Below are 7,881 nucleotides of genomic sequence, written 5' to 3' on the forward strand. Positions count from 1 at the left end.
TAGGTATTCCACCACCAAAGCACAGTGAAGGCCCCATGTTTCCAGTACATTGCAATAGGGATGCCCCCAAGAATTCCACCCACCCACTCCCACTCATGCTTCAAATTTTGTATTGTGGGAAAGCCACCATGGGATCCTTCCTTAGACCCACTTTCAAGCATTCCAGAGACCAAGGTCTCAAAAGCAACTATGAGGGATGTCTACTGAGCAGCTTCATAGAGGCATTTCCAAATTCGACACATCCTTGTGGAAGTGGTTAGATGTGGTATACTTGGGAGTTTTCCAGGAAATGTAGTATAGATATACCACTAAGGAATCTGAATCTGGTGGGTACTCTCAGAGCATGTGTACTAATAAGTAAAGGACAGGCTGGGCTCCCTACAAAAAGCATCTGGAGCTAACAGTTTCTTTTAAAAATCAGTAATCTTGTCTCCTTTTTGTATAAAACCCTCCTGTTTGCAGCATGCAACTGGGGAGAAGGAAAGCCCTCAGCCTGAGAGAGTTTAAACTCACATCTCTACTTGCCAAAAAAGTACTTTAATCCATAGGTGTCAAAAGCCTGAAGCACCCTGGCATATGCCTTGAAGCACTGCCTGTGGGTATTGGATTGAACCAACACATGACATGCAGTGCATGCTAGATCACCCCTGCACCACCTGTCCAGCCAGGGTTGCCAACTCATAAACAGCTTTTTACCAAAAATCTTCAAACTTTACTGACAATCAAAATTTTTTACTGACGTGTTTTATGTAATGTAAATGTAACTCTTCTGCCAGGCCCTGTATAAGGGTTGGGTTCAGAATTCAGGGATTTAACATCAACCATAAAAAGTTTGATTGTTAATAAAAGCTTTACAGATTATCAGTAAAAATAATTACCTTGTGTTGGCAACCCTGCTTGGCTGCAGCAAGAGTTTCATACTATGCTTCCCCTACTCCAGGGGTTCTCTATTCACCCCAACACCTTGATGCCCCAGACTGTACCTTGCACCATGATGCTCCCATCCCCTAGTCCATTCCCCCCAAAAAGTTATAGAGATACAACCATACAATGATATGTAGCAACAGCAGCAAAACATGGCAGGAGGGGGGAGAAGAAAGGCAGTTACCAAGGCTTGGAGTCTCCAGTGAGCTACACAACCCCAAGAGAAGGCTTTGCGAAGGGTACTGCACTTCTGCTTTGACCCCAAGTGATGCTACTCTGCTCTGCTCTGTCCTTCCTTCAACACCGTCTCCGGCTTCTTTTTGATGAAGGATCTTCAATCAAGTTCCCATTTGCTTAGTATTTTTTTAAAGTTATTTACAGATAGCCCAGCGTTTTTGTGAATTTCATGGACAGGTGTTTTTAGCCTTTTTTTTTTTTAACAGACTGTCTGTAAATTTAAAGTTGGCAATCCTGCATTTGGCCCATGAACTAGCGCTGTGCCACTCATGTGGCCCATGGGGCCTGATGAGTTTGACATCCCTGCTCTAACCAGATCTTCTAAGCAGAAGCCCAGTCCACCCTCCTATCAAGACTATATTACTATGTGGAAAATATTCAAAATTCATGGACTAGAGAGGGGAAGAAAAAGAATAAGTAGGAATCAGTTGCTTAGGGATTAGCACATTCCCTGGAAAAAGTAATTTTTACCTTCCTGTCCTTGCTCTCAGGTCTGTGTATCCAATGATTATGTAATTCAATTTGTATAATATACTGTAATGAATACAGAAATACATATATATTAGGATACTGTTTTTCAAGGGAGGCAGAAAAGGCTAGTAAAGAAATTCTTAATATGACCCTAAGATGAGATAGATTGGCACAGAGGTCACTATAATGGTACAGCTGGGGATTTCTACCTGGTGCTTGCTTCTATTGCATTTAGGGAAACAGGGCTTTCATGTATATTTTGTATAAACAGACAAGATGTATCTGACTCATAGCACCAACTTATAACCCCACCAGGCCCCAGATTTTGGCACATCTTAACTTACAGGATAATATTAATTGTATTAGTTATTTGTAAATAGCAGTAGAGATGTGAACAGCATCATACATAGAAAATAGAGACTAGAGACTATATCCTAATTTCACAAAACAAGAGTGTTGGAATAACTAAGAAAAAACAGAGGACATAGAACCTTCAGGAAATATACCAAGGACACAGCATAAGAGGTTTAAAGAGTTAGGACCTAAATACCTTTATAAGTTTGGACCATTGCTATTGTAACTAGTTTTATATAGAAAGTGCTTAAATTTGGCTCTTAGCTATTCTCTTACCAACCATAAGCAATTTGATTGAATACAAGCAGATTACTAGGATTAAGTCCAACATATCTGATGGCAGAACTTGGCCCTGTGGAATTACATAAAAATAAAACTGGTCTCAATGAAACTAAACTAAATAGCATTTCTCCTATTTTACACAAATTTAGATAAAAAGCAATGTTACTTCTGACATAGAATGTTGCAATCTAAAAAGTTTTAAATTTCTGTAAACCTAGGACATACCATTAAAAACACATCTGTGTCTAGCAATAACTCTTGTTCTGCATAAACTTGTGTTCTATCTGTGCATGTTTTTGTATGATGTCCAGTAAAAAAGTATACATGTGCCATGATCTGCTGGTTCCTGTCACATAAGACAGACTTATTCCACACATAGTTTACCATTAGTACTTAATCCCAGTGGTTTACAAAAAGAAGAGAAAATTTGTGATTAAGTTACTAAAATTATTTGCAACACGCTGTAAAATTCATCCCTTTCTTTACTGAAATATAGGGGGTATTTTTGAGTTATTATAAGCTCCAACAGAAACATGCATCTTTATATTACTTCCGGAGGAAAACAATAAATAGATCACAGAATTTTTATTTTCTTTCATGCATCATGTTTATTATCTGAGTAAACTATCTTAACAAACTATAATTATTGTTTAAGTGTCAGTTCACACACTGACAAGCCAATTGATGTTCTCTAAAAAAGTCTTTTCACTCATTCAGTCAGAATGTCTCTGATTCATTTCCCATCACTTGGCATTACAAAAAACAGTCTGGCATTAAGTCAAACTAGGACAGTTTTACTGATAAAACCAGTGGGGGAAGCAAATAATTTGTCAAATCCTGCTACTCCTAAACATAAAGAGGGCTGTGAATCAATACACGGAAGTGTTCTCAGTTTGATCCTGACTGCAGAAAGGAAAGGGCAGCACTGTGTTCACTGTCTCCAAGCTAATTGAGTGAGAGTGCACTCTCTATCATATCTACTTGTTACCAGAAAGGAAATGTACAAGATAGTGCACACAACTTGGGGGGAAAATTCTAGAAAGGATTCTCACAGATGCCCCTTCTTTAAGGCAGGGGAGGGGGAATTTAAGTGGCAAAAAAGAGACAGCATTCTAAGTTACAGAAACCTGTGCGTTTTAATCAGACAACCGCCAGTACAATTTTTAAAATTCCATTAACACCCCCCCCCAACCAAACATTCTAGCAAAATAAATAATAAAATACAAAGACATATTAGCCACACGGTTTGGCATTTTACTTATTGTCGTTGTAGGTGTCATTGTCTCATGAAATGAAGCAGACGTTAGAATTACTTGTGAACATTTGCTAGGAAGAACTTACAGTTTTTACAGATGGTATTCAACAGGAAGCTCATTTTATTTACTTCAGTTTCTTCAATAAATCTCTCTTTCTATGCCGTCCAGGATATCTGAAATTTTATCAGGTTATGTGCCAACACTACAAACTGGAATGTTTGCCTGCTTCATAAAACTGAAGTGGTCTGTTAAAAATATTCCTGAAGACTATGCTGAGAGCACTCAGCTTTTAAAAAAAACACATTGAAGGAGGCAAGTTACTGGAAAAACTGACACAACTCATTTAGGTATCTTAGCTGGTTACTAGATATTCTAAGGGTCCAAATCCAAGTCTTCTAACAACTGTTAGTCTGCTTTTTTCAATTGTGAGACACAAACATTATAGGCAGAGGTGTTTAGATTTCTTCCCATTTGAGGTTATCTGATGAAGACAGATACCTTTTCCTGTCCTATTTAATTTTGCACCATGTGCATTAGTTAGCAGTATCATATGTACAATTAATTTTGTAACTATGTCCCACATGAGAAAGCAAAATGCATGTTACTTGAGTACTTACCAGTAATATATCACAGTCGGGTTTCACACTCTCTAGACAAATGTAAAGCTTGTTGTGGAAGAGCACCTTTGGTGTCTGTCACTTTAAGAGAGTGAAAAGGCAACCATAAGGTGCAGGTCCACCTCTGATGAATGGCCATTTTAAGATTTAGGCCAGCAGAGCTGGAGGCAGCAGTCTGCTGCCTGGCACTGAGGAAACAACATCTCCTGGTGGAGCTGCTACTCTGCTAACACTAGGAAGTAAGGGCAAGAGCTTATGGGGATGGCTAGGAGGCTCTTGGTTCTGGGCATTACCTAAAACTTCACCCTACCAGGGATGGGTGGCCTGGTGGGGCGGTTCATGATGGAACAGTCCCTCAGAAATGCCAAGCCAGTTACCACCCCTGTGAAAGCTGAGGAGAGGCACCTTAACCCCAGCCCCCACCTTGGGTGGGTTATTTATCATCAGAGGCAGTTGAGGACCAGGCATGCCCGGTGTGGCAGCTGAGCCCATCTGGGATGCAAAACGCCATTGAGTGAAGTGGGGCCAGGCATGGCTGCAGCCACCTGAGCCCATGTGGGGTACAGGACCCAGGAGAGTGGGTAGTGGAGCCAGGTACAACTGTGGTCACCTGAGCCTGTGTGGGGTGCAAGACCCCAAAGAGTGAGAGTTGTGGATGAGCACACACAGGGCAGCACCTGAGCCCATTGGGGCATAAGGCCTGTAGAGTAGGTGGTGGGGTCAGGCATGCCCAGAGGGTACCTGAGCCCCAGTGGGCTGTAGGACCCCAGAGAGTGAGGTACAGCCCTGGAGAGCAAAGGGTGAGTCAGATGAAGCCCTGAGGACAGGGTTTGCAAAGTCCAGGTAAGTCTTCAGGTGCCTGAGGCCAAAGGTGGGCCAGGATCTGAGGAGAGGCTCTGAGACTAAGGGGCATGGTGTTCTGCTGTGGGGCCAAGACTAAAGTAGGCTTGCAGTTGAGCAATCACTCAGCCAATGCACAGTCGGGCAGCGGGAGATGCCCAAGAGGCTGTGCTGGGGCTGACCAAAGAACAGAGAACCAAGCCTGAGAATCTCATGGAGTAGGGTGGGATGAGTGTGACCCAAGGGAGCAGTATGCAAGAGACCATGTGAGAGTCAGTGGAATGTAAGGGGCCCCAGTGAGAGAGGGTTTTATGAATGTGGCCTATAACATGGCAGTATGAAAGAGAAACAACTATGTGTGTAGTTGGGCCCAGTTTTGAGCTGGCGATTGAACAGCAGGTCATCTGTGAGGCTTGGGATGCAGTACAGGGGTGGTTGGAGGGCAGCCTCCTGCCTAATTAAGACCCTAATCATTTAACAACAAGGCATGGTGTGCCCAGAGGCAGGTGGGAGATTAGCACTGTGGCTGGTCAGGGAGTTCCCACATTGCCACACTTGTATGTAGAGATTCCATCTAGCAAGAAATATAATCACTTAATGTAGCCTCTCTTCTTATTGGATAACCTTTTATACTAAGGTCCATTCCTAAACTGCTCCACATACCTGAACATGAGATTGGCAAAACTGGCTCAGAACTGCCTTTTTTCTACCCTGATCTAGGGCAACCAGAGACAATTCATCTGGCCCAGGATTACCCATGTGCAGCACACCAGTCCCATTCCAAGAACATTCCTTTGGCATAACAGAGGCAATTCATATTCTAGTTGAAGTTCTCTATACGGCTCTAGTTTTATAAGCAAATCCAGAAAACCAGCCTTAGAAACAGGATAACCTGCCTAAACAAGACTGTGCTTATCCAAAAGACAAGAAATGTTCATGACCCATCAACACTGACACTAAATCAAATTAACAAAAAGCCATTTAGTGTTTATCTTTGCAAATGTTACTATTAGCACGGACTGCCAACCATTACAGCTTACCTCTGTATTTTTTTAGGCATGTTTTAAAAAATTCCATACATCAAGAAAGCGATACGTTTATAGGGGGAAAAAAATCTCTTTCCTACATCAGACTTTCACTACTGTACAAGGTGCCATTAATCCCCCCAAATCCCTTGTTGTAACAGCATGCAATATATCACTGCTTATCAACTTTTGACATGACAAAGACTCTCTTATTTCCAACACTCTAACTTCACAACCAGCCAATTAATTCTCATTCCTACATCTGAATCTGGTACTAACTTCTAAGTACTTGCTAAGGAACACCTTTTTAAGAAACCTCTCACTTACCAAGAAAAACTTGAATATTCATCAACAACTCACAAAAACATTTCACCAGCAGAAAAAGGGAGGATGGAATAACAACAACAAGAAGAAAAGACATTCAGTTGTTTTTAAGTAAACTTTAAGAATGTTAACTAGAGTGATGAAGGAATGAAGAGTGGAAATGCTCCCCCCACCCCCAATGTTTTGCTATTTCTCACTTACGGGAATGTGTAGACAAAATGATATTTCCCATGTACACCTATGCAACTGCATTTGTCTTTGCATGACCTGGGATTTCCCACCACTCTAAAGTCCATTTAGTACCTTAAACTAACATTATGCAGAGATGTGTTAATTTACCACACTCTCCAGTTACACCGCTGCAACTGTGGATTTGTTCATGCAAACAGTCAGAGACTCCTAAGACTTCTAATTAATCCCCTTCACTAGGAGGGGCTCTGTGTTATGGCCTTTAGCCAGTAGGTGCTATTGTGTGTTCTTTTTTACCCTCCTTCACTCCTCACTCCTCCTTCCTCCCTCACAGCATGCAGTTCAGGTCAGGACAGGTCCACTCAGACCAATTATTACTTGAAAATGGGGGAGACAAATAATCCCTTAATTTTCTACCCCCTCTTAATTCTTCTGCCGCCCCCCCACCTATAGTGTATGTCCTCTCCCCCTCCCGTGTACCCTCTTGTCCTCCCAGCCCCCCATGTACTCACCACCTGCAACCCCTGTTGTGTGCTGCCACTGCAGTGGACATAGCTCCTGATGACAACTGCAGCATCACCGTAATGGTAAGTTTTTTTGCAAGTAGTTTGAAACTTTAGAGTGAGTGGTTACATGACTTCCTTCAATATTGCAAACCTTTCGAACTTCATCACATTCCATTTCAGAACCATGACCAAAAGTCCAGCGGCAGGATGCTGCCTGCTAGACTTGATGTCCAGGATATGCAGCGTCCCAGGTGATACTTAGGTAATATGTCCCACCGACCTTGTGTGTATGTGTGTGTGTGGGGGGGGAGAGTCCGTTTTTTTTGACTGTGCACCAAACCCCCCTTCTTTTCCAAGTCTTCCTTTTTCCTGTTCCTCGCAGAAAACTTTCATGGACAGAATTCACTGAAGGTGGCAACCAGCCCACAGCCCAATAATGAGAAGAGTAGAGTGAAGATAATGAAGAGGAGTAGACTGAAAATATCTTCAGTTTTTTAATTGTTTTTTCTTTTTGTATATATTTTATATTGTTAAATTGTATATAGTTATTTTTAAAGCTGCAGCATTTTCAGTAATGTGTTTTATTTTTGCTCTTTATGGACTGTTATCGGAGGGAGGGAAGTTGAATGCTTGTTAAGTGCTAGCTAGGGTGTGGTGCACCCAGCATGTTTTGTAAGAAAAAAGACTGAACAACCCCACCCACCCCCAGCAGCAAGGAGGCAAGCTGTAAAATTTCTCCTTGCATGGACCTCCCAGGGCCTTAAGTCTTTATTTAATAGATTTCATAGACATTTGGGCTGGAAGGGACCCCAGAGGATCATCAAGTCCAGCCCCCTGCCCCAGGGGCAGGAAGTCA

The sequence above is a fragment of the Crocodylus porosus genome, unplaced genomic scaffold (assembly GCF_001723895.1).
Source record: "Crocodylus porosus isolate Cpor-Errol unplaced genomic scaffold, CroPor_comp1, whole genome shotgun sequence".
In the NCBI taxonomy this organism is placed as follows: Eukaryota; Metazoa; Chordata; order Crocodylia; family Crocodylidae; genus Crocodylus; species Crocodylus porosus.